Genomic DNA, 26,923 nt, shown 5'->3' with positions numbered 1-26,923 from the left:
GCAAAGGCTGCATTATTCCCTGGAACTGGTCTCCCCAGTATTGCATGCATTTAAAATAGGGAGAGAAGCAGTGAGGTAGTTGCTGACAAAAATGAGAGTCTAGTCAAACTCTGAGCTGAACTGTGAGATATTCTGTGTCCCAGACATCTGCTTATGTTGAATTTGAAGGCATTGAGCTGGTTTAATTTATGGGGCTCTTGAGCTGATAGACAGCCTGGGCCAGATTACAGTGAAGCCAGCACAGTTATGCCAGGGGTGAATTTGGCCTCATTTGCTTAAAGAGGAACAGTGAATAGTAACCTTAATAGCAGTCTGGCTGTGTTGGGTCAGCAAAGGTCTGTCCATAATATACCTCTAGTGGTAGGAGGGAAATGAAAAGTATGATGATGCATCTTCAATTATTCTGCTAATAGATGGAAAGCACTGACCCTCTTAGCATCTCTGGATCCCTTCCTAAAACTGGTGCCTTGGTCCAGGAGTTCCTGAGACCCTTTTGTGAGAGGGGCTTGTAAAAGTTTTCGGTTTGGTGATTCCAATATGTGTTCCTTCTGTGTTTCTGAGATTAGGGTTAACAGAGATCTGCCTAGAGCAGCGGTTCCCAAACTTCTTCTGCCGCTTGTGCAGGGAAAGCCCCTGGTGGGCCGGGCCGGTTTGTTCAGGTTCAGGCCAATCGCAGCTCCCAGTGGCCGCGGTTCGCTGCTCCAGGCCAATGGGAGCTGCTGGAAGCGGCGCGGGCCAAGGGACGTACTGGCCGCCGCTTCCAGCAGCTCCCATTGGCCTGGAGCAGTGAACCGTGGCCACTGGGAGCCATGATTGGCCGAACCTGTGGACTCGGCAGGTAAACAAACCGGCCTGGCTCGCTAGGGTCTTTCCCTAAACAAGTGGCGGAACAAGTTTGGGAACCACTGGCCTAGAGAAAACAACCAAACTGGTTTGCTCGCAAAAATTAAACCACGATGTGCACAATAACTTCCCTCCATCACAGACATTCTTCTGATTGTTTCTACATACCGTGAAACTTGCACTAAGGAGGACCCCTGTTTTAAGTGCTAACTTTAGAGCCTCCCTATGGTTTCCAGCACAGTTACATTAAACTTTTAGTTAAAGACCCAGCACTGCTAGGCAGTTGACTTTTGCTGAGCCCGTGGGTGGTTGCTTCAGACATATTTCAAAGTAACAGTCTTTGTATCAAAGCCACCAATAAAAATAGCACTGGAACAACGGCTGAAGAACAAGCACTAAAAGTGGAAGGGTCTGCATGCCTCTTGCCGTCCAGATGCTGTACAATGAGGGGCTAGCACAGTAACTCTAGATTGGGGTATTTGTGGGCCTTGGCTATTGCCTCTGTGATGCCACTGAACAAACGGAGAGCCTGCAGAGCAAAGTTTCTAAGTGCTTTGTGTATGCCCCAGAGAGAACAGCCTTTGTTGCCTTTAATAAAACCACAAGGCTTGGTTTCGAAAGGAGCATAAATCTTTCATTGCTATATGTGTTTGGAAAGACACTGTCAAGTTAAAAATTAGAAATTTCTATCAATTAATTCCCGTGCCTAGTTAGATTATAAAAATGGAAGGAATGTATACATCCACCTCATTTTTAATTATCTATTGTGTGGGGTTTGTTTACTTATGAAATTTAGCCCATCAAGAGGATGTAACTGAGAAACTGTAAAGAGAAACTTTCATAGAGGGGAAAACTTCCACATTTGTTCAACATATATATAAATCCAATCACCTCATGCCAGTCTCTCTCTCTCTCTCTCTTTTTTTTTTTTTACCACATCTGCTAAATTATCACAAGCTATTTGTGTTTTAAACTAGGGCTTCCTCCCTCACAGCCCATCTGCTCAGCCTGTTTGTTCCTCCAGTAAAGTCACGATTCTATTATCATGTTCAATGACTGTGGAGGGCAATGCTGCAGAGATGGGACTGCAGCTTCACTTGGGGTTGGGATAAAATGGGGAGGGGTGGGCGGAAAGGGGATGAGCCACTAGTGAAAAGGGGGAGAGAAATATACCAGAGCAGACGAGTCAGGAAGAGCTGGCCACAGAAAGATCCCTCATTGGGTTTTTTGTATAAATGTTTCTTTTTGTCGATCTTGTCCTAGCATGAAAGTCACCTTTAAACTCAAGGTACCAGAAAGCCCCCACTGGGTCTGATCCTGCAGTCATTAGAGTTGACTTCAATGTGGGTTTTGCCTCCCTAGGGAATACAGGCTCAAGACCGTTTTGTGTATTGTATAGGCCTGATTCTACTCTCATTGACATTATTGCTGTTATTATTATTTATTTGTATTACGGTAGCACCTAGGAGCCCAGTCCTGGACCAGGACCCCATTGTGCCAGGCACTGTACAAGCACAGAACAAAATGACAGTCCCTATCCCAAAGACCTTATAATGTAAATATAAGGTGAGTAACAGATGGATATGGACAGGCAGACAGTTGGAGGAGAGGGGTAGTAGTACAAGGAAATAAGGAGACAGTATGAAAATGAAACAATGAGGTATCCTTTCAATCTCACTGAAATCAGAGCAACTGAGAGCAGAATTTGGCCTTGCTATGTTTTTCCATACCCAAAGGGCAACCATTTGCTTTCACTTTCAACTGACTTCACTTTTTAGATTGAGGATTAACTACAAAAAAGAACAAAAGTAGTCACCATGAGAGAGCAGCAAGTGCCCGTCACCTGTGAAACATGCTGCAGCAATTAGGGGAACAAAATGGCTGAAGCCTCGGCCCATAGACTGAATTCTTGGATGTTTAAAGGTACAGTACACAGAAAATGAAGGCGTTGAGGTTTCATCGGTACCGATACCAGAGGCTCTTAGTGTGTTTATTGCAAAACCCACTAATAAATCCAAGTTCCTAGTAGTGCTGTTGTGCAGCACGGTGAAAACTGGCATTCAGATATGTGTTCCCTGTAGCTGTACATGCACACATCCTCCTGCTAGTCTCATCTCCACCGGAGAAAATTAAATCAGGTGTTTTTTGTATGGCTGGGGGTGGCAGAGGTGATAAGTATTTGAATAGTTTTGATAGCTGCCTCATTAAAGGTCGAGCAGGCTGCTGGTCTGCAACCGTATCAACTACCCCTTTGCTGTGACGTTGCTGGAGTTCGTCTCATTGTGTGAGGCTCTTTACTTTGCATCGGCACCAGAATTCGCACTATCCCAACCGTTCCCGTCTGTGTCCCTGGCTCCGTTTAAACCCTCTCACTCTTTCTACACAGCCCATGCATGCGGAGATGCACATGATCATTCTTATTTCTTCCCCCCATTCTCGTGGAGAGGGGAGGGAGGTTACAGTCGGCTGCCTCTGTGGTCGCCCTCATGAACACTGTATTCCGGGTAGGAAGATGAGAGACAGAGCAGCATTGAGGGTGGGGTAGAGAGGAAATAAAGTGAGGAGGGAGAGTAAGATGACAGCCAGGAGAGGGGCAAGTGCAGCTGTTGATTTCACTAGTGACTGTGTGCACCTAAGGACAGGACTGAGGCTTAGTGAGAATCTATGGAAACCTCCTCTTTTGAGGGGAAGCATTCTAGGCCCGTCCAAAATGTGCAGCTTCATAACCTGGACTGGCTTTTACCATCTCTGATATCAGCCTGTGAATCGCCTTGATGGCCATTTTCCTTTAGGACAGCCCTGGCCTTCCCCAGGGAAAGTGATCGAGAGATTTTTGTTGCTGAGGCTGATTTTTCCTCGTTGAAAATTGCTGGAAGAGGCATGTACTCTGGGCTCAATTTGGGGGTGGGGGTGGTGGGGAGGGGCTCAAGCGCCAATCAAAACCTCACTCTCAAGCTGTTATACTGTTATTGCAAACTCTGACACTGAGCAGAGTGCGTTTGTAAGGATCCCAAAGAGCCTTTACCTGGCCAGGGCCTCCCTCTGCTCTCTCTGTCTCTGGCTGCAAAATCATTCAGCCACCACTCAAAGACAGCTACCTCTGGGGTAGAACACTGCAGCCATTCAATGCCAGAAACACTACAACAACAGGCCCTAGCAGGGGAAGTAGAGAATGCTATATATAATTGAAACCACAGGGGAGATTTTAGGTAGGAGAATAAATGAATGTAGGAGGTGTGGATCCTAGAACAACGTCCTCGACATAAGAAATCGCTCAGGCTGACCCATCACGTGGTCAAGTGGAACTTGGAAGGCCACATGAGCGCTGCCTCCTCTCACTGCTCTTATTTCATAGTCACTAACCCCTGCTGATGAGGAAGAAACAATGTTTAGTGTGAGGACTGCAGCAGAGTGGGCTAGTGTCTTGCCTGGGTCTGGATATTTTCCCCATAGAAGGTGTTGTAGGACTGGGCAGCAGCTAATCCATGATTCTGACCTGAAGAACAGTTCTCGGTATAGATAGATATATTACCTCGCCCACCTTGTCTGTCCCATATCCTGGGACCGACACAACTACAACAATACTGCAAATCCATAATTCAGTTCAGCTCCTGAGACGGATGTTCTGTTCTGGCCCACAGTGGCTCTTGTCAGAGGTGGGTTGGGAAGGAGCAGAAATTCATCAATTTTTTTGATTGGGTGCTGGAGATTTTAGACTTTGGCACTGGCTGGGTCTGCAGCACAGCAGGACCCACTCATCACCTCACCCACCCATAGCCAATGAAACATAAGGCTCACCTGTGAGGGGGTCGCTTGTGAAGGGAAAGCCCCTGGTAGGCCGGGCTGGGACGGGCCGGTTTGTTTACCTGCCGCATCCGCAGGTTCGGCCGATCGAGGCTCGCGGCGGCCAATATGTCCCTCGGCCCGCGCCACTTCCAGCAGCTCCCATTGGCTGGAGCAGCGAACCGTGGCCAGTGGGAGCCGCGATCGGCCGGACCTGCAGACGCAGCAGGTAAACAAACCGGCCCGGCCCACCGGGGGTTTTCCCTACACAAGCGGCGACCCCAGTTTGGGAAACACTGGGCTAGGGGGATAGGTGGATAGGGTGTTTAGACCTAGCAGAACCCTTCATAGCTAAGGACACCAAATAATTTCCATGGCAACATGCCATTTTCCAGCCCTGGGCTCTGCCTGAAGGTGATCATTGATTTTTTGCAAGATGTGGGAGTTTGAGCAAAACCTCTTCAGCTGATGTTGAATGCGGAGAGTATGGAAGAGACACAGGAACCAGCCCCTTGGCAACGGATTTTCTTTCTGACTCTTTGTGTGGGCTGAATGTAGTTTTTGTTTGGCAGTATATTCCTACTGCCAGTGGGAATTGAGCCCATCTGCTGCAGCCAGACTCAGTGAACAACTGAACATAGTTCCTGCTTGGAGGTTTGGGCTTTTACAGCCAAATGGGAGCTGATGGATCACCCTTCCTGTCCTCCAGCCCCACGGCCACACATGGTCTCTGTTACCCTCTCACATGCAAACACCCGTCACGCAACTAACCAGAGACAGAATGCCTCACAGGAGGGGGATTTCTCCTGCCCTTTCTGACAGGTGGTCAGACTGTGGCAGATTTCCTAGTTTTCACTGCTTTAATGATGGAGACTTACAAGCCTCTGGCCTCTTGAAATCACATGTAACCTTTCCCAGCGTACACTTCACCCACTTGCCCACCCCAGCAGCACCTTCACAAAATCACTGAATGGAACAGGGAGACCAGTGGCCCTGGGATCTTTGCGGAGTTCTTTAATGTACAGCATTCGGACTGAATTCCGGCAAAGGAATATGGGTTTTAAAAAAGGAATGGTGTTATTTTTCTAGGGCACCATTGTCTGTTAGTTGCTGAGTTATTAGGGTGATGTGCACAGTAGCACAATTTAAATGCCTAGGTAGACAGACAGGTAGATCGATTCTGAACGCAGTCATGTGAGTGTAAATCCAGTGAAGTAAGCAGAATTCCTCTGGATGTACATGAGGGTAACTGAGACCAACGTCTGGCCTGCGAAGTATGTAGCAATGTAACTGAAAAGAGAGGCTGTCCTCTGGGTGATGCACCTTTAATTGTAGCGGAGTCTCTCTGCCCTCACTGCTGGCTTTAGGTCGGCTTTGTGCCTTGGACTTGGGAGTCCGGGTTTTTTTTCACAACTGGGGACAGATTTTCCAAAAACCTCCGCACATCACGTGTGGGCGCTGCGCACTTGGAAATCTAGTCCTGTGAGTGCCGCCTCCTGCTGAAACTTAGGTGGACACCGGTGAAGGCCTCACTGGGGACGAAGTATTTGTCTCTAACTGTACCAGAACCAGGTACATTTGCCGCCCAAAGGCAACAGTTCTACATGTATTTTTAATTGGGCTGGTTCAACGCAGGAATCTGATGGCTTTTAATTAAGATCCTTTTTAGATGGAATGTTAAATTATTGATACGCAGGCACAGATTGAGGCATTCCAGGGACTTCTCTGCCTGATAGAAAGCTGCCCCTGCCAATTAATCAAAGTTTCCAGGGACTCAAAGGGGGTTGCAGGGCCCTTTGCCTCTGAGTTACTGACCTGGCTGCAGCCCAGCATTGCTGTCTGAAGGCACGGTGTGAAAATGAGTGTGGTGTCTATTTCTACTGGGCAGGTGTCTACCTGCCGAACCCTCCCCCCCTTGGTGCTCCCTTTGATGACAGCGGAGAGGCTGAGGAGGGTACTTCAAAGTCACATCTCACTCCGGAGCATAGGTTGTTGCCTTTTGCCTTCTCCAGGCAGGAGAATGGCAAATTGGAGCAGAGTGTTTCTAATGCAAGTAATGAGATCTTGCATTTATTATTTATTATGAATTATCAGTATGTGCACGTAGGCCACTGTGCCATCTGGGTGCCCTGTGATTGCATGTAAGAATGTTTCTTAGTTAGCGCCAATTATTACTAGTTATTTAATAAGGCCATGGAGCCGGAGGCTTTCACCCCTACGGATCCCAAACATTATAGATGCAGCTATAACTGCAGCCATCTCTGGTGTGGAAGGCAGCAGCAGTTTTAACAGCACATAGTCACACTAAGAGATTAAGGCAGGAAGTGAAGGAGACCCCCACAGCCAGTTGAAACTGCAGAGGGGATGTAGGGAAGCAGGGTATAATGACCCAGGCTGGAATTTGGCCAAGATACTAGGGCTCGTGCAGAAAAGGCCAGGGGAACATTACTAACCAGAAGTCATTAGGACTTTGGTTTTTTGTCTCAACTGAAAGTCGGTCCTATGGGCACTTTAGCTAAAGCAGCTGTGTTAAGTGATATCTTATATATTATTTTATGGCAAAACAAGCCTTCTTTGGAGGGCTAGGGCTGAGAGCAGAAGCCACTGGTGAGTTCCCCTCTGCGACGCTCCACAGAGAATGTGAGTCGGTTATAACCCCCGTTCCTGCCTCTTCAGTTCAGGCTGTAGCAGCTCATGCTTTTAGCTCTGGAGGTGCCTTGCGTTTCGGGGAGGGTTTGGGATCGAGCGCTGGGCCTTTGTACAACGTGATCTGTCAGCACAGCGTGCTGAGCACAGCAATTTCCCCGCAGTCTGAAGGGCAGAAAGTTAGATTCACACCTGAGGGCGGCTGTGCGGCTGGAACCGTCCGGGAATCAGAAATGAGGATGTTTCAAAGAGATGCTGTTTGAAACCTGCCTGGCTGAGGCAGCAGACGGGCTGCTGTTCTGCTTTCCGCCAGGGTGAGTGCGCAAATGACAGGCGTGTTCGTTGTATAGAGAAAGGATTCATGAGGGAGGTATAAGGAAAAGGCGGCTCTCTGTCTCTCCTCCCCCACCTGCACAGCACCAGGCAGCTGGTGCACTCTGTTTACGGCTGTGCTGCTGATTAAATATTGAAAGGCTTTGGTTGCTTTTGTGCAGAAGCCCAAGTCCAGATGAAAATGAGGCTGTCTGAGGACAAATCGGCCCTGGCAGAAGGGGCCTCTCCTCTCTCTGGATTGATATTACAGTATGTCTCCCATTGGGGCAGGTGTGAATAGCCATTTGGGTGCTCGTGTGAAGGCTCAAATGGGACTTGGGAGCCCAGAAGAATTTTGTTTGGTCACACCTGAGCTGACTGATGGCCTAGGGGGATGATGAGTGTTGTAGGGTGGCGAGGCAGACGGGTGGACTGAGGGGGCAAACAGTATTTCAGAGGGATCCAGTGGCACTCAGAGGCTGCCCAGAGGTTAGTCATGACTGAGGCTAAGCCAGAAGACCCAGGTTCAAGCAGCAGCCCCTCATTGGCTGATCCGCTGTCTGTGTCCACACAGCTCCAGTATACACCTCCAAGAGAGAGGCACAGGGTGAGGGACGGAGACAGAGGCAGAGAGAGAGAGAGAGGATTTGCTGTGGGGTTAGCGGGTTAGAATGGGAGAGGAGGAGAGTCAGGAATAGGGTGGGGCTAGAGGAAGTGAGAAGAAGGTGGAAAGGACTGAGGCACACCTGTTGGGGTTTTGGGGAGAAGGTCACTTGGGAACACAGGGACAGCACTGTGGAAAGGCTGCAGTATGGCACCAGGCTGGGGCTGTACGTCATCAGACAACGCAAGGAAAGAAGGTGGCAGGCAATGTAGGCCAGGACTTGGGGGAGGAAGGGCCCTTAACCACCTAACAAAGTCTCTGAGCCTCAGAAAATCTCCCTTGACCTCACTGAGGCGCAGGACCTAGAGAGGGGAAAATGCATTCCTGAAACCATCTGGGTTGAGCTTCAGGGGGAAATAGAGAGGCTGACCCAGAAGAGCCCTGGTCTTTCTCCGCCCCCATCAGGGTCACCACTGCATTCAATGACTTTTCAAAGGGTGGGGTGGGGATGCTTCTGTGATCAGCCACACACCTGTGTGTGCCTAGAGGATCCCCTAAACCCTATGATCCTCAGGGCTCCCCAGGGGCTGCCATATGGATCACGAGAGAGGCAGGAATCCTTTGCTGTGTGTATTGGACATTGGAGAAGGCACAGCTTTCCCTCTGAGTGCACTAGGGGGACATAGTTCAGCCTCTGGAGATAGAAAACATACCTATTTTATGGATATGATGGCTGCACATGGCACCAAGGTATCCATGGCTGTGGTGGCAAAAAATACCAAGGGTCATTTCATGACTTTTATCTTGACACTGCCCCTCCACCAAAGTATTGACCCAATTTTTAACCTGAGCCCTCGACACCTGCTCTGTGTTGAAGTGAGGCTTTGGGAGTACTTGCCCAACAGCTCACCCCAAGAGGTCATTTCTGTAACTGTGGTGCCCATTTCTGGGTCTCTGTAGCTGGACTTCCTCTTATCCACTCATTTTCTTTGCCATCTCTCCCACTACCCCAAATCTTTTGGGGTTGGCCCTTATCCTGTGGGATCTGAAAAATAACCTGCTTTTATGCTGCTCACCACTGGGCGCCCATATGCAAGGTACTAATTTACGTAGGCTAATATCCTCCTAATGAGTATTTCTGAGAACTCACCATGTTTGCACGGGTTGCTTTTGAAAATCTCAGCAAACAACGAGCATTCAGCCAACTTGGGGCAGCAAACTCCAGTGCTGAAAATCCCTTGGGTGTCCGGCTTCCACATGGAACCCTAGGTGGGGCCCCAAATAGCTATTTGCACCAGCTCATGCTTTTGATGTGCTGCCCGCGGTGTGTAGAATTGTCCCTTCTCTGCTTCCCAGTTCACTTTTAGCACAGAATAGGAAAAACTGCTTCAATAGCACTTTTAAAAGCTAGTGACCAATTCCCCCCTGGCCTCCATCTCTTTCGGAGTCTTTTCTGCCATAGGTTGACCCATGGGAGGTCCCTGAAGTGTCATGTGTGTCACGCTGGATAGGGGGATGTCATGACTTTTAGAAACAAAAAAGACATTATTGCCCAGGGAACATAGTGTCCTCGAGCAGTGCGGTCCCAAGAGCTGGGCCCAGCTAAGCCAGGGAGCAGCCAGTCAGTTTGGGCACTTAGTATTGACAGCACATTTTTTCAGAGCACTAGCATGGCCCACATTTTGCGTGGAAAATTCCCGGTGTAGTTTGCGTGACAAAAGTGGGGGCCTAAATCCGCTGCAGGGTGTTCAGAGGGGGCCTGTTGAAAAATCCCTCTGAACATGATTCAGTGTAAATAGGACAGCTAGATGAGTTCCAGGTGCAAATCAGATTCCCTCCAAAATCTAAAGGAGAGGATTGGTTGCATGCAAGTGTGTTTGTCTACTTGAGAGACAGAGTGTGTGGGTGTATCTGTGCGCGTGTGCACCCTCAAGGTAGAAGATTCCTTTTCCTGGGCAGCTGGAAGAGTATGGTGTGAGTGTGTGCACCTTGTAGCACGGGCAGTGTATGTTTATCCTGGGAGTAGTTACAGACTTGATTTTAATGCTGCTGTATTCTGTAATTACTCTGGATAGATTGGCATCCAGACATCTGGTAACAACTGGATGTTACCAAACAAACAACAATGAATGGAAAGATAGCCTGGCCACTAGAGATGGGAAACAACACAAATAATGTCTGGGGACTGGATAAATAACCCAAAATTTATGTAGTGTATCCAAACCTGAGTGGATATAGGGAAAGCCATTGGATGCCAACAGATCACAGAGAGGAATGGAGCTGGGAGACTGGTTCCTCTGGAAGGAAGAAATTCTTTAAGAGATAGTGTTTATATATTTCTTACAATGGACAATTAGCTTGGGCAGCAATAATTTCCCCGGATTGCTTCGTATGTGTATTGTTTTAGAATATAACTGGCATTGAAAGTAATTTATCATTTGTCCATGTAATTTCAGTCAAGTCTGTTAAACCAAGCTATTATCCCTTGAGGTTGGTGGTAAAATAGGATGGTGGTGAGTGCTATAGAAATGCCTACACATAAATAAAATAAATAAATGAGCTATGTTATGTTTACACACCCGCAAAAGTCATCTAGATGGGAGCCAGGCTAGATTTCCAAGGTACAGTACTTTTACAGTATTTACTATAAAGCACATAATGCCTAGCTTGGTGCTTAGAAGCCTTTCTGATGTTAAATGTTTACAATACAGTGGAAGAAGGTATCATTTTTATCTTGCTTGTTTAGAATGAAAGAAGGCATCTCCTGTGGGGAATTCACTATTCACTACACGTTTTCTTTATTCTAGAGAACCAGTTACAACCCCCTGAAAGAACTCTGGGCTTGATTTCAGAGATTATATTAATCAATTAACACTGTACCAGCCTCTAAGTATGTGTAAGATGATAATTGCTAGTTATCCATGATTAAAGGGACAATGCCATGATAGAAATGATGAAACTTTTTCAGCTGGTCTAAATCAAACCAATTTATATCAGTTGAGGTTCTGGCCCATGATCTACTTAAAATCAAGTTACAAATCCAGACCACACTATCCCTTTTATTGTTAAAACCGGAAGAGCATTCAGAATATCAATCACTTTTCACCATTTCTGCTTTATACTTTTGTCATTTTAGTGTACCTGGCCAGTTTCACTTTCTGTTTCTAGTCAGTTTCCATTTCCTGTTCTCTTGCACTAATTATCAAAAAGTCTTTGGCTTTCCAGTGCTGCAGTAGAAAGTTTATTTCCAATACAAAATACTTCCTGTCATATTTAAAAGTCAAATTGAAACAGATTTCTTTTTCTATTATATTTTATTTAATCCTTTGTTTTTTTAAAAAACAAACCAAACCAAAACCGACAACCCCAAAACCTCTCCCTGAACTAGAGCTGGTTGATTATTATGTGTGAAATACATGCTTTGACAGATTTTGCCATTTTTGTGGGGGTAATCATGTAGAGAATGAATTCCCCCCTCGTTTGGAAATGTTGGATGGTTTCATTTTGATCGAAAACATTGACATTTTTCCCTGGCCACATTTTGGATTCAAAACTTTTTGGAATTTTTCATTGTGTGAATTTTTTTGGTAGTTTGACTTTCGCCATTCTGATTCCAAATGGAAACTACTTCTGAAATGACAAGGGGGATGAAAAATCCCATTTTCTGACCAATTCTAGTTATGTGCTTTCCCCAGAGGAACTGCAGCAGCAGAATCTCTTACCTGGTGAGAATGGACAGGGAAGGTTTTTTTTCCCAATAAAAACAGCAATAGAATTTTAAGCCAGATCTGAAACTGAGGTAAAGGAAAGCCTCCTGAGAGGTCATTTCAGTGCTAATGGAGGTCAGGATGAGTTCTATTTGCAGAGCTGCCCAGGAACATTAGCAGAGTCTGACAAGAAACACAGTTTATCGACTTTCTAATTTGACCACACAGATCATGAAAGACCCACAGCTGCTGCCTGAACAAAGAGAGGTGTTCAGATCAAATGCTTATTGTGCTGCAGCACTCAGTGAAGGCCTGGGCGAGGGATTTGGGCTTTGTGTTATCTCCTCACCTTCACTCCACCAGGGCTCTCCCACAATCGGATTCAAAGCCCCACCATCCCCTCAGTGTCAGGGTGGATTATGGTTTTCAAAAGCGCTCAGAGCCAGTAATCCGAGTGCTCAGAGCCCAGATTCTCAAAAGAGTTCAACCCCGTCATGCAGGCAGCGTGCTCACCGGCCCTGATCACGGATGCTGCTGAGCCATTCTGAAAATTTTGGCCATGATGCCATTGGTTGCATGGCCCTTGGAGATGAGTCAGAGGGCTGCTCTCTGTTGGGCTGGTCACAGAGTCAATAAATGGAGGTGCTTGCCAGTCTTTGTAGATGCTCATATAACACACCAACACGGCATGTGCAGTCACATCTCTGTCTAGTGTCTGGACCCAGAGACTATACAAGCCTGCTGCTTACAGATAAAAGGAACCTCTTTTAGCTCAAGTAGGTATATAATTAATTATTATTATTATTAATTATTATTATTATAATTATAGGTCTTATGCTTTGGGTGCTGAAGTTCCCAGGTTCCATCTCTGCTGTGAAGCGTGGTGCCTGTAGGTGAATAGCCATAGCTTGTTACAACATGGGACTAGACCTCCTGTGGACCTCACATACTTGGGACTAGCTTAACAGCTGGATGGCCTGATTTTCCAAAGTGCTGATCGCCAGGCAGTAAATAGTGAAATCGGTGGGAACTACTGGATGCTCCACTCATATGGAAGTCAGGCCAGGAGTGCGTAATGCAGTGATCCTGTCTCCCTCCAACAGATGACCCCACTTAAAGAAGTTCTTTAATGCAAATAGTGGAGATCTGAGTTCTAGGACCTTAAGTACCACAGTGTCAGTAATATATGTGGCCACTTGTTTTTATATGAATTCACACTTAGCTTTGCATGTGGCCCTAGTTCTGACCCGCTCTCTCTCTCCATATATATAATATCTGTGGTTTAATTTAATTCTTGGCTTCAAAGCAGGTAGGTGGACAAGGGGGAATGCGTTGTCAGAGGATTGCTATCAGGTTGACAAAATTACAGTGCTGTGAATGCATGAGAAGCTTTTGAAGCGAGAGGTCAGCGCATGACTGTGTGTGGAGAACTGGGACTCTGTGCTAAGCAGGAAGGAGAATGACAGTTCAGTCTGCCATTTATTGGCAACAGGGTGACTTTTCAGATTAGAGTAATAAATGCATTTGATACCTTTGAACTGGAGCAGAATGAGTACTTTCCCACCCTTGCCATCACATTGCCTAGTGCAGAGCCTGTAACTGCCAGCTGGAGGATTTCTCTCTTCTATCCAGAAGGGCTATAGGGGATAAAGGAGCAGTTTCCATAATTAACTCCTGTGGTTGTTACTGTGTTAATTAGTGGTGGAATCGAGGACGTTGGCAAAAAGGTGTTATTAATTTGGCCACAGATGCAGCCCAGAGCTAGAGAGGTTGTGGGTGAATTTCATTAGCAAAAATCATCTAATAGATCAGTCCAAGCATGAGATATTTGAATAGGAAATACCGGGAAGGTTTTCTCTACTTGTCTGCATGACTTTCACAACACTGGGTTTCCCTGCGTAGCTTTGTTTTGTGTCCATCTGGCACTGTTTGCTGTCTCGTGAACCTGTCCTATCTGGTTATTCTGATTCCACCTGTCCTATAACTCTAGAAGACCAAGCACAAGAGAGTCATGAGTTTGTTTTTTCACGCTACTTTCCATTCACCTAAAAGACTGCTTCTAGCATACCTTGATAGTAAAGCCACTGCTATGTCTCCATGATAATGAGATTCATACATGTTTCACTGTTCATTTTCTAAACGTTCCAGGTAGCCAGATGTTTTCCTTGGGGGTGGGGCTCATAGAAAGTGCAAATGATTTGGACCCAGGTGCTGACAGCAAGATCACCAGTTTTGCAGAAGATAAAATAAATAAATGGAGATATCTTATCTCTTAGAACTGGAAGTGACCTTGAAAGGTTATTGAGTCCAGCCCCCTGCCTTCACTAGCAGGACCAAGTACTGATTTTACCCCAGATCCCTAAGTGGCCCCCTCAAGGATTGAACTCCCAACCCTGGGTTTAGCAGGCCAATGCGCAAACCACTGAGCTATCCCTCCCACCCCAAGATAGAAAAGCGAAGAAAAGTAAATAAGGAACAAAATGAGCCAGACTCCAAAGGCAGCAGGCAACTTCCGTGGCTGGGCCAACGTGGTTCAATGTCAAGAGATTTACAATTGTCAATCTGAAAGCAAAGATTCAATCAGGGAACAAGTGAACCTAATGCAACAGTTTTCTGCCCAGCTTCCTTATCTCGCTAGGTCCCTTACTGTTATTTCTTTGTCCTTACTAGCATGTGCAACTCCTCCCCATTTAATACCATCTATGAATTTCATCATTGTCCTGTGCGCCTTCTTCCAGATAATTCACAAAGGTGTTAAAGGAGAAGAGATCAAACAGTGGGCTCTGAGATACCCCCGTTGGCAGCCCACCCCACTCAGAACGTGGCTTTATTCCATTACCTTTTGTTTATACCCACTTAGTCAGTTTTCAGTCACAACGTAGTGTTCCTACTGAAGCTGAGTAAGCTTTGGTGAGACACTTCATCAACTACTTTACAAAAATCCAATAGTAGTACCCCTGTGGTCATGGGACAGTGGCAGAGACTCCCAGAAAAAGTTGCTTTCTTTTGACATTAGTCAAAGAACATGATTAGAATAAGAAAAAGAATATCACTAAGGATAATGCCACACTCTCTCTCTGCTTCAGTAGAGAACTTCTGCTTAGTAGCTTCCCCAGCTCCCTTCCTGCTACAGGGTTAGAGGAAAACACTCCAGATCGCATGGCAAGAATCTGTTCTTTATAATGCCCTTCCCAAAATGCTGCTGCTTGCTCATGGATATGATGACGATTCCATCTGAATTTCACTCAGCCCTGCTGGAGAGAGAAGACACCTGAATCCAATACCTTTGCTTTCCTAGGGCCTGTTCCACCGGCTGTTAAAGTCAATGCAAGTTTCCCACAGACTGCGATGGGCTCTGGGTCAGGCCCCTAACAATTGCTATGCCACACCGTTGAAGGACATAAATCCACACCGTGTAGAGGTCAAAGCATAGGGGTTTATTACACACAGCGCTGGCGGAGTGTCACCTGGCTTATTAGGCTCAGAGACATTGTCAATCAATTGATTACAATGGAATATATAGATGTACCATGGGTGGGGGAAAGTGACAGGGTAGGCAGTTCCACACCCCGGGATAGGTTTTGCAGCAAGACAAGATAGCCAATGGTTAAAAAGGTTACATAATGTCTCCGCCCATGGTCTCAAGTTAGCAAGTTAACATTTAATTAATACTTTGATAAAATGTTATTAGTATAAAATATATATGTTGAATTCTGATTTGGGGTCCATAGGAATGGAACAACTCCTTTGATTGTCCAACAGGTACATTCCTAGGGGTTAAAGCAAAGAAACAGTGAAAGGATATGGTAATACAGATTGTTTCCTTTATGCTTTAAGGCAGGGCATTGGTCCCTGGGAAGGGAGGTGGAAGGATGCCATATCATTATACTGACGTGCCAATTTTCATAAACTCAAGGTTGGATCTGTGGGAAGACTGTTTTCCCTTCAGGAGAAACACAATAGGAACAGGGATCCTTTGTTCAATTTGAAACATTGGATGAAACATAATTATTCAGTTATTGCTTCAACATCTGGCATTTCTACTGACCAAGCTGATCTTAGCAAAGGCAATGTCATCTTGTTTATTCTGCTTTTCTCTTAGCTAATCACTATTTGCACGGCTTCTGGTCTCCAGACCAAACTCTGGACTTTGGGTCTGAGAAAGAGCTGGCCCAATCCATATACCAGGTTGTTATATAAAATGCACATGGATTTTAACCTTTCACTGTGAACAAATTTAACCCCTCATCATCCAGGTTTGCACGCCCCATGAGTAAGTGTAAAACAAGGATTTTGCTGTCTGAAGTGGAGGCTTGTCCAGCCAAAATAAAAATAATCTGTTCAAAGGTCTGCAGGATTAGAAACTTTTTGAAGGAAGCTGTTCCCCTCCTGAGTCACTGACATTAGCAAAAATTACAGGTGGGACTAGGGCTGAAGCTCTCCAGGTCACCAAATTAAAATGCCTTCTGTGGTGGGATTCCGCATGCATTAACCAATTCCACACACGAGCAGTGAGATTTGTTCAGGGCAAATGAGCAATAAAAAGCTTTCCTCATAGCACAAGGCAGGGCCTAAAATAAGCATCCCTTTTGAGGACACCTAGCTGCCTGCATTCTTCTTAAGAACTCATGCTTGGGAGAGACGCAGGTATCTTCTGACGCAATATTTCCAACTGTCCAGGGTGGAGTGGATTAGATCCCCATTATGTCATTGTGTCAGCCTGGTGATCACATGGTAGATTAATAAGCAATAGCTCTAATAATTAGCAACATACGTGACTGAGTTTCTTCTGCCTGCAGTAAGCTTCCTAAGAGGGGCTGAGTACTAGCAGTGATTCTTGTGGGGGCTCAGATCCTCGCTCAGCATTTGTCCCCCTGTGATTTGGCTTTGGGCTTTTGAGTGTACATCAAACAGCTGATCTGCTGCATTAAACATCACTGCGGCATTCAATTTAAGCACAGTTGCTCTTTCGGAAGGTCTCCTATCCTCCAGTGTTTAAAGGAACGAAGGTGGGGTAAAAAGAGGGCTAGGGTGGATGCAACATTTAACCCTTTCTGCACCCTAGGGGCATGAAATATACAGAGAAGAAAGTGACCCCAGTGGGGCCCTATGGCCTTGTGCTATATGTTGTCTTGTGTTTCATTCTAATCAACGGGTATGCAAGCACCTGACTGGCCCTGATCCTGTCCCAAGAATGCATATGGGAGGGCAAGGGCTGGCTGCTCCTGCATCACCGAGAGCATTGCCATCTCTCAGATTTGCCCTGCAGAACAAACTCCTCCCCCTCACAACACCTTAATATTGTGATGTCACATCACCATGCAAGGTCGCCATGATAATCCGTGGAGTTTCTCTGTCCCACAAGCCCACCTTGCAGGACTGACTTCTGAAACTTGAGACAGTCCTGCAAAATGTGGGACTTGTGACAAACAATCCTGCTTCTAAGATGCTAACATCATAATTGACTGTGATTTCACTTCTAATCCACTAACATTTCACAATATCTATCCTTACCTGTATGCTGCCATTAGGTAATGGGAGTCATGTGTTTCCTCTAATTTTTTCCATCCCTGTGTGGAATAAATTTTGTTATGTGCACCAAGGTATGTGGGGATGTGCGCCACCAGTAGAAACAAAAAACCTAGACATAATATATATTTTAAAAAAGTTACCATAAGGCAGTGCTCCCCTGGCCCGCGCCGCTTCCAGCAGCTCCCATTGGCCTGGAGCAGCGAACCGCGGCCAGTGGGAGCCGTGATCAGCCGGACCTGCGGATGCGGCAGGTAACCGGTCCGGCCCGCCAGGGGCTTTCCCTACACAAGCAGCGTCCCAAGTTTGGGAAACACTGTCTTAAAGAAAGGCACTCACTCACTCACTCTTCAGGGCAGCAGCTGTGGAAGTCCTGAGCCAGGCTGTGTCCCCTTTGCCTTGCTCTGTGGAGATGGGGTACAGGGCGGGGGGAGGGAGTCATCCTGACATCAGCAGCCTCCTCTCCTGCCTGCCCTCCCCCCACTCTGCACAGCCAGCAGGAGGATCCCGGGATGGAGCCATGTGCGGGGAAGGCCAGGGCCGCCGAGAGCAGGTTCGGGCCCCAGTGAAAAATTTTTTCCAGGCCCCCCAGCAAGGGCGGACTGGCTAAACTGGGCCGGCAAGGGGGGGGGAAAGCCAGGGAAGCTGGGCCCCAGGCCCCCTTCCGGACCGCCAGGCCCCAGTGATTTGTACCAGCTTCCCCTCCTCTCGTCGGCTCTGGGGAGGGGCACTTGAACACATGCTGCTGGCTGTGCGCACTCTGCTAATCAGTTGGGCGGCATTTGAATCTCTCCTGGGCAGCTACCCAAGCCCGCAGTTTACAGGGAACATTCTCTTCCTGTCTTGCCCACTGACTTATTTTGTGACCCTGAGCAAACCATTCCACCCAGAGATCAGCAACCTTTGGCACGCGGCCAGTCAGGGAAAGCCTCTGGCGGGCCGGGCTGGTTTGTTTACCTGCCGCGTCTGCAGGTTTGGCCTATTGCAGCTTCCGCGGTTTGCCGTCCCAGCCAATTGAGGCTGCCGGAGCGATGGCCAGCACATCCCTCAGCCCGTGCCGCTTCCCGCAGCCCCCATTGGCCTGGGTGGTGAACCGCGGCCAGTGGGAGCTGCGATTGGCCAAACCTGCAGACGCGGCAGGTAAACAAACTGGCCCGGCCCGCCAGGGGCTTTCCCTGACGGGCCGTGTGCCAAAGGTTGCCGATCCCTGCACTAATCTGTGCCTGCCTTGGTTTCCCCCTATAAAATGGGGCTAATAAAATGTGACCACCTTTATAGAGTGCTTTGAGATCCCTTGATGAACAGTGATATATAAGTGAAACGCTACATCACCAATGATAATTACCATTAACTCCAGGTACAATGCAACACAGACAGGAATTTAACAGGACTGCTTGTGAATGACACCATTAGCCCAGTGTACAGGAGGCACATGACTGTTCTCAAGAAGACATTTATATGGTGCACAGGTACTGCACGGAGAGGTATTTTAGCTGTCTCATGCTGGGCTGAGGGGTCTCTGCTAAATAAGCAAATTTGTCAGGGTTGTGCTGATAACAGAATGAGCTATCACTGAATCGAGGCAAGTCAGCCCTGCATCCTTATGCAAAACATTTCTTGCTTGAAGTGCAGATGGAGCCAATTATAGTGTTTGTATTTATCCAGTGCTAGCGAGCCTGCCTTACTCCCTATCTATATTTCATGAGTCCCTGGGCTCCCGGAGGCTTGCTGAGCTGTGCTCTGCCTGCAGTGTCTTTGAATGGCTTCTGAACTGGAAGAGGAATGATGGCTTAAGATTTCTGTAGGAAAGCCCATGGACAGGTGAAATATGTGGGGATCTCTCCCCTTCTTGCATTGGATTTTGCCTCCAGTGCTCAGGGCTGGATGTTGTTTGGCTCTGGACTGGTCTCTTAAAATCTGTCTGTATTCAGACATGCCTGGGTGACTGGCTGGTTCGCCCACCCACGGGTCATTAGGAAGAGTCAGAAAACAAGCAGATCTGCGTCACCGAATAGCAAATAAAAAATCCAGCTAGTCAATGTCTTTCCCATCTTTTATTCGTCTAGAGGTTAAATATGTAACAGGCCTATTATTAGCTCACCTAGCCCAGCTGTCTAGCCAGTGGGAGGATTATCCCAAAAGGACATTGAATAGCATTTTGTCCAGTCTGATTTTAAATCTCCCAAATGATGGGGTTTCTGTCATTTCCCACGGGATGCTGTTCTTCAGCTCAGTAGATCTCACTCTAAAGAGGTTTTTGCTGATAGCCTGCATTTGAATTTCTTGCCTTCATTCCTACGTGTGATGCCCCCACCCACATCTTTGGTGGATCCCCGACTGGTGTAAATGGAGGTAGGTACACCAATTTCAATGGAGCTGCACCACCAGTTCAGGATCTGACCCCTAGAGCACACTGAGGCCTAGTCTACACTTACAATGTAGGTCAGGGCAGGGCCGGCTCCAGGCACCAGCTTAACAAGCAGGTGCTTGGGGCGGCCAAGGGAGAGGGGCGGCACTTGCGGCAATTCGGGGGCGGCAGGTCCCTCACTCCCTGTAGGAGCGAAGGACCTGCCGCTGAACTGCCGCCGCTGATCGTGGCTTTTTTTTTTTTTTGCTTGGGGCGGCAGAAATGCTGGAGCCGGCCCTGGGTCAGGGTTTCTCAAACTTGGGATGTCGCTTGTGTAGGGAAAGCCCCTAGCGGGCCGGGCCGGTTTGTTTACCTGCCCCGTCCACAAGTCCGGCCGATTGCGACTCCCACTGGCCGCGGTTCGCCGCACCAGGCCAATGGGAGCTGCTGGAAGCTGCGCGGGCCGAGGGATGTACTGGCCACCGCTTCCAGCAGCTCCCATTGGCCTGCAGCGGTGAACCGCGGCCAGTGGGAGCCGCGATCGGCCAGATCTCAGGACGGGGCAGGTAAACAAACCAGCCCGGCCCGCCAGGGGCTTTCCCTGAATAAGCGGCGGCCCCAGTTTGAGAAACACTGATGTTGGTTGACGTAGCTACCAACCCCCAGTTTAGATGCAACTGGGGACCTAGCTACCGATGCCTGGGGTGGTGGAGTTCCTACAGCAAACCCCTTCCATCTCTGTAGACAAGGTCTAACGAGCTCTCCTCCCTCCGCACCAAAATGCCAAGCAATCATATTTCATTATGAGAGAAGCTCCCTGTCTCTTCCTGAACCCGCTTCTTCTGCTAGAGCGGGTCATGGATTTTTCATCAAAATTGTTCTTTTGGACAGAAAATGGCTTTTTCTGGGGATGAGGAAATTCAATCCCAGCCTCTTCACATGATTCCTGTTCAGAAAGCCCTGCGGGATGGCTCTTTCAGTGCAGCCAGAATTTGCTGCACAGCCTCTGTTGCTGAGGCCGAACAGGATCGCTCCCAGTTTTTCACTACAGCATCCATTGGCCTTGTGTCCTTGTCATTTGCAGTAGGAAGTTAGCGCTACTCCAGATTCCAGTTCTGTCTGTTTTCACACACTCACGTGAACATTCAGCTGCTTCAGTGGTGGCGGGCCAGACCACATCCAGTGTGCACTTACAAATGAATGTAATGTATCCTTCTACCTGTCCCACACCCTGGATCCCTGAGACGGAGCCCTGGGAATTACCTGACTGAGTTGTGGCCACCCATGTATCACTCACTTATGTCTCTCCGGGTGGGATCTGCTGAACTATTGAAAAGCCTGTGAGATCTGAGAGGGTCAGAGCACAGGGTGATTTGGCTGCAGGCATTTCTTGGGTCATTAAGCAGCGACACTATCAAATGTTACTGTGCTACAGCTGTGTTTCGTGTCACTAGAAAATAACTTCCACCATCGGTCTTTTGGAAATTAACCTCCGAACTTGCTGTGACTAGGAAAGCATTTGTCATCGAGGGTCCAAGTTCTGCTCTTAAATGTCAGTGTAAATCGCTGTAAAGTGCTGAGAATCCAGGGGCAGATAATGTCAGGCTGGAATAACTCTGCTGAAGTCAGGGGAGGGTCAGTGGAAAACTGGTGCCCAGGTGAGAAGTGGTGCATGTGAGAGGATTATCAAACCCAAGTGGGCCAAATTCAGACCTGATGCAATTATACCTGCCTACCCGAAGTCTGAATATGGCCCAGTGAAGTTACTCCAGATTTACACAAACGTAACTGAGGGGAAAATTTGGTCCAGAGGCTGGAAAAGTTGATCCAACAATATGATTTCCTGGACACTGTGAATGCTGCCTTTGTGGTCCCAGTCTGTCTGTCTCCTCTCTCAGGATCCTCTCCTGTTGGGAGGTAGCTCTCTTAAATACGGTCTGTCAGCCCCACCTTTCCTTACATACATTCTTCTGCCTCCCTTGCTTTGCAGTAGGGAAACGCTTGCTCTAACAGTCTGCGGTATGGGGTTCCCTGCAGCATGACATCATGTTGTCAGCATGAGATCGCTCGTTGGACTTGTGAATAGAGCTGGCCTTTTCTAGTAGAGTAACCCTATCGGCCTAGCTAAGAAAGAGCTGCTGGCTCCTTGGTACACAGCATCCCCAGAACCTGCCCTTCAGTTACAATAACGCTTCACAGACTCGTCTGAACTCTAATGTGCTGTCTCAGATGGGCTGGTGACTGTTAACTTCCTCTGCTGGAATATGACAAAGCTTTCTCTCCCTCTCTGTCTTTTCTCTTATGTTGCTTGCTCAGTCTTTCCTTGTGAAGATTTTAACACATTAATATTGGCCATAGTGGATCACTCCATTGGTCCATCTAGTCCTGAATCCTGGCACCAGCACTGGCCAGTTCTAGACACTTCAAAGAAAGTTGAAAGTCTTTACCACCACAACCAGTACCACCAGCCTGTCACACCCTCACCACCAAGCTCTAGGAGTAGCGCCGGAGTTGGTGGTCAGTGAGGCTGGGTGCCCGCCTGTAATGAAGAGGCAAATGCGTAAGGGTCAGAGGGGGAGGGTGTTTTGGAGTCTGCAGGTAGGATTGCAATTGAGAGTATCTGGGTGGGAGTTTGAAGAGGGACAAAGTACATCTGCTATGGCCTGGGCTGGCTCCATAGCATCCTGGCCTGGGGCACTCTGGGGAATAAAGATCTAACTACCGGGAAACAACCAGTCCTCTCCTCTGAGTCCAGCTCGGTGACACAACATCACAATACCAGGTTGTGAAAGAAAGGTGGCAACCCTGAGTGAGCCAAACCTGGGCTGTTGGGGTCTGGCAAGCTCAAACGCATCTCCTTCAGACTGGCTCCGATACAGATCCAGTCCTATTCCTATGGTCTCGTTTGCCCTTTAGTGCCTCCCATGCTTACAGGTTTACGGTAAAGCACGTAACATCAGAGGCCAAGACAACATAAATTATATCAGCATTAATAATAACAGAGACTGTGTTGTACTGCACTTGGTGATAGCTTGAAAGGACTCCACTCCATGGTAATAAAACTAAATTGGTCCTTTATTAAGAGAAATATGTATTTCTGAATGCTGCAACAGCTGCCAGCATTCCAGCCATGTGGTCACAGACTGAATTCCTGCTGCCTCCGCCAAACTTGTCCCTCTTGCAAACAGTGCTCCACCCTCCAAGTTCCATGCAGATTGTTGCACTGACAAGGAAGGTGACAGTAGCTTCTGCTCCTCTCGCTCAAGGAGGTGCTTGGAAAGAACCAGGATTTGACTCTCTCTAAGGGAAAATGATGCACAGAGCAGCAGTCAGAGCACGTGTTCCAACACAGAAAATTAGCTGGTGGGATTTCAAGTCTCATTCCTAACGCTTCAGGAGCAGGTCAAGAGTCACACTGTACGTCGCAGCCTCCAGGACAGTGTAAGCCAGGTGCTAGTGAGACTGCTGTGTGTATAGTAAATCCTGCAGTGGTGTCCCAGTGCAAACTGAGTTAGACCCGGTGTACAGACAACGGTAGATACTGGAAGATGAAGCAGACCATTAAGCATGAAGGGCTGCAGTTATCTTCAGAAAGCTGCCCGCCTCCCCACCACCACATCCCGGTACTGTGGGGTATAAAGCAACATGCACACTCCATTCTTAGTCATGGGAAGCTTCCGTGCCCCAGAGTTCACCTGCCCATTAAATTCTTCAGAGGAGGCAGGGAATGAAAAACTTGACTGTTTCCCTTAGGAAACAAAAGGTCCTTCTAAAGATCCTATTTAAAAGCAAACAACCACCCGCCAAATACATCTTGTTCCATTTCCAGCAGCAGATCCACTCGTGTCTGAATAGATTCAGGCTGTACTTAGACCTTTTTCAGTGCTGGGCTGGCAAGGGCAGAAAACACAACTGCCACGTAAATGCCTTTAGGACACAACTATTTGTGCATAATGCAAATCCATCTGTGGGTCTCATCTGCACAAGAAAGGTAGACACTGAGCGTTCCATAGTGACTACGAGGGTCCCCACCTCCATGTCTCCCAACGCCAGGCCCAGTGAATTTAGTGCTGGTGCAAAGCACCAGATTTACAGCCATGGAGTATGATGTTTTCTATGGTGTAGCACGAGCAATGGTGGTGCCAGCTTCCCCCACATGCCAGCTCTGCTGATGCCCCTTACCTATCTATATTAGGTGCTTATCTGGTCCCCTGTAGTATCTGAGTAACTTTTAATGTATTTACCCTCGGACGAGGTAGGGAAGTACCATTATCTCCATTGTAGAGAGGGGAAAGAAGGCACAGGGAGACTAAGTGACTTGCCCAATGTCACACAGGAAGTCTATAGCAATGCAGGGAGTTAAACCCAAGTCTCCAAAGTCCTACCCTCAAGCCTTAACCACTGGACTATCCTGCCTTCCTCTGTGCTCCCTCATGCCTGGTAAGACCTGTGGCAGGGGAGGAAGGGATGTTGCTAAGATTGCCGAAAGGTACCTGTTACTGCCAATTGTGGCAAGGGGGTTTAGTACTTCTGGCTGCGTCTCCTCCAGAAACTGGAGTGAGACTCACCAACTCATTTCACCTAGGTCATCAAACAGCCATCCCAGAGTAATGACTTTTGCTCGCTATTGATCCGGATTAGATTAAAAGTGCTATAGTGTTATCAAGCCTGAGAGCCATTCTCCAGTTCCTTACATTACACCTTGACTAATGACTACTGAAAATCATCTCTCCCCTGCTGGCTATCTGTGATAGTATGCCATCCTTCCTTCTGAAATGTTACGCGTGTAGTCTGGCTTGAAGTATTCACTGTCCCTCTGAAATTCTCCAGTGAATCCCCCTGCCTTGTCACGTCTGTGTCACTTATTAACATACTCTGCTGCTTGGCAGCTTTCTCACCCAGCATGCCTCCTGCCAGCATTGTCCTGTATTTATTTTATCTCAGAGCTATTGGGAATGTGACAAGTCATGTTTTTCTCTTCCTTTGCAGGAGTAAATGCCACTTGTTCTGATATCGCTGTCTTGTAGTGTCCTTTCTGCCTCAATAGCCTCAGTTCAGTTACAGGGCACGCTAGAAAACCCCATGACAGCCATTCTGATGCTACTCTCCTGTCAGAGCCACGCAGGGATTATCATACAGCAGTGTTTCCCAAACTTGGGACGCCGCTTGTGTAGGGAAAGCCCCTGGTGGGCCAGGCCAGTTTGTTTACTTGCTGCGTCCGCAAGTCTGGCTGATCGCGGCTCCCACTGGCCGCGTTTCGCTGCTCCAGGCCAATGGGAGCTGCTGGAAGTGGCGGCCAGTATGTCCCTTGGCCCACGACGCTTCCTGTAGCTCCCATTGGCCTGGAGCAGCGAACCGTGGCCAGTGGGAGCCGCGATCAGCCGAACCTGCAGACGCGGCAGGTAAACAAACCGGCCCGGCCCGCCTGGGGCTTTCTCTGCACAAGTGGCATCCCAAGTTTGGGAAACACTGTCATACTGAATCAGACTAGTGAATTGAGTAGTCCAGGATCCTGTCTCTAACAGTGGCCAGTGCCAGTTGCTTACGAGGCTGATGCAAGAAACCCCACCATAGATAATTATGGAATAACTTTCCCCAAAGGAAAGTTTCTTCCTGACCCCCGTCGGTTAGTGGCTGGTTTATGTCTTGAAGCATGAGGGTTTGTTTTCCTTCTAAAAAAATAAATTACCCCATTCAATGTAAATGTGGACGTTTCCATTAGCCATTTAAATGTCCAATTCCTATTTGGAATCCTCTCTGCCTCCAAGATATTGGGTGGCAAGGCGTTCCACAGGTTCATTATCTTGTGTAAACGGGTATCTCCTTGTATCAGTTTTGAAATTGTTGCCTTTGAATGTTCTTGACTGTCCCCTTGTATTGTGAGGCAGTAAATAAGAGTGCCTGATTTATCTTCTCTAGCCCATTCCTATTTTTTTCGATGTGACCATTAAGTTTCGTGTCATAGTGCCAGCTAGAACACAGAGATCCTGCCAGGGCCAAAGGGAATGCTGCTGACATTTCACTGACATACATTTGTTGCTCTGCCTTGTCTTCCACTACCACCTGTTATGGGGTCCTTGGGTGCTCTGCTATTACAGCTGCCTGGCCTCGGGTGCAATCTGCAGACACGTACTTTTCGGGCATTGCGCAAAGATGCAGATGTACTTTTTTTCCCTGCCGACAGGTTGCGAATCAATTCAGGGTCCGAGTGACAAATGAAGACTAGGGCTGTACAAAACGGAAGGTCCCATGATCTCTGGCCCCCCGCAAAGATCACAGTAGAATAGCCTGCTCTTGCAATGTGCTGATTGGCAGCAGTGGGAGTTGGGAGCAATCAGCATCTCCCAGCAGGCACTTGCTTCTTTGGGATCAGTCCTCAAGTGCCAGATTCTGCCTGTTCTTATGTGGGTACACTGAGGAAGGTGGGAGACACTGGGAACCAGTACGTCCCTTGGCCCGCGTCGCTTCCAGCAGCTCCCATTGGCCTGGAGCAGCAAACCGCGGCCACTGGAAGCCGCGATCGGCCGGACCTGCGGACGCAGCAGGTAAACAAACCAGCCCGGCCCGCCAGGGGCTTTCCCTACACAAGCGGTGTCCCAAGTTTGGGAAACACTGGTCTAGACCTTTAATCATTTTTGTTGCTCTTCTCTGGACTTTCTCCAGTTTGTCCACATCTTTCCTGAAACGTGGTGTCCAGAAGTGGACACAATACTCCAGTTGAGGCCTAATCAGCACGGAGTAGAGCAGAAGAATTACTTCTCATGTCTTGCTTACAACACTCCTGCTAATACATCCCAGAATGATGTTCGCTTTTTTTGCAACAGTGTTACACTGTTGACTCATATTTAGCTTGTGATCCACTATGATCCCCAGATCCCTTTCCGCAGTACTCCTTCCTAGGTCGTCATTTCCCATTTTGTACCTGTGCAACTGACTGTTCCTTCCTAAGTGGAGTACTTTGCATTTGTCCTTATTGAATTTCATCCTATTTACTTCAGACCACTTCTCCAGTTTGTCCAGATCATTTTATTCATTTTGTTTTCAAGCAGAATATTAACTCACAGGGGGTAGAGGGAGGATCCAGTTGTCTGAATGGTGCTGAGTGCAAATAACCAAGGCAAGCCCACGATGCCCAGAATGCAAAGGAAGGAG

The 26,923-nt window shown here is 47.7% G+C and overlaps 1 protein-coding gene across 2 annotated transcripts in view; it reads left to right on the top strand.

The window, feature by feature from the left end:
* Positions 1-26,923, top strand: part of SV2B (synaptic vesicle glycoprotein 2B) — a 108,574-nt gene that overhangs the window by 8,482 nt on the left and 73,169 nt on the right. The gene's annotated exons all lie outside the window — the stretch shown is intronic.

Source organism: Chrysemys picta, chromosome 10 (genome assembly GCF_011386835.1).
Source record: "Chrysemys picta bellii isolate R12L10 chromosome 10, ASM1138683v2, whole genome shotgun sequence".
Classification (NCBI taxonomy): Eukaryota; Metazoa; Chordata; order Testudines; family Emydidae; genus Chrysemys; species Chrysemys picta.
Note: the sequence above shows the minus strand (reverse complement) of the source record. Positions and strands in the feature narration are given on the sequence as shown.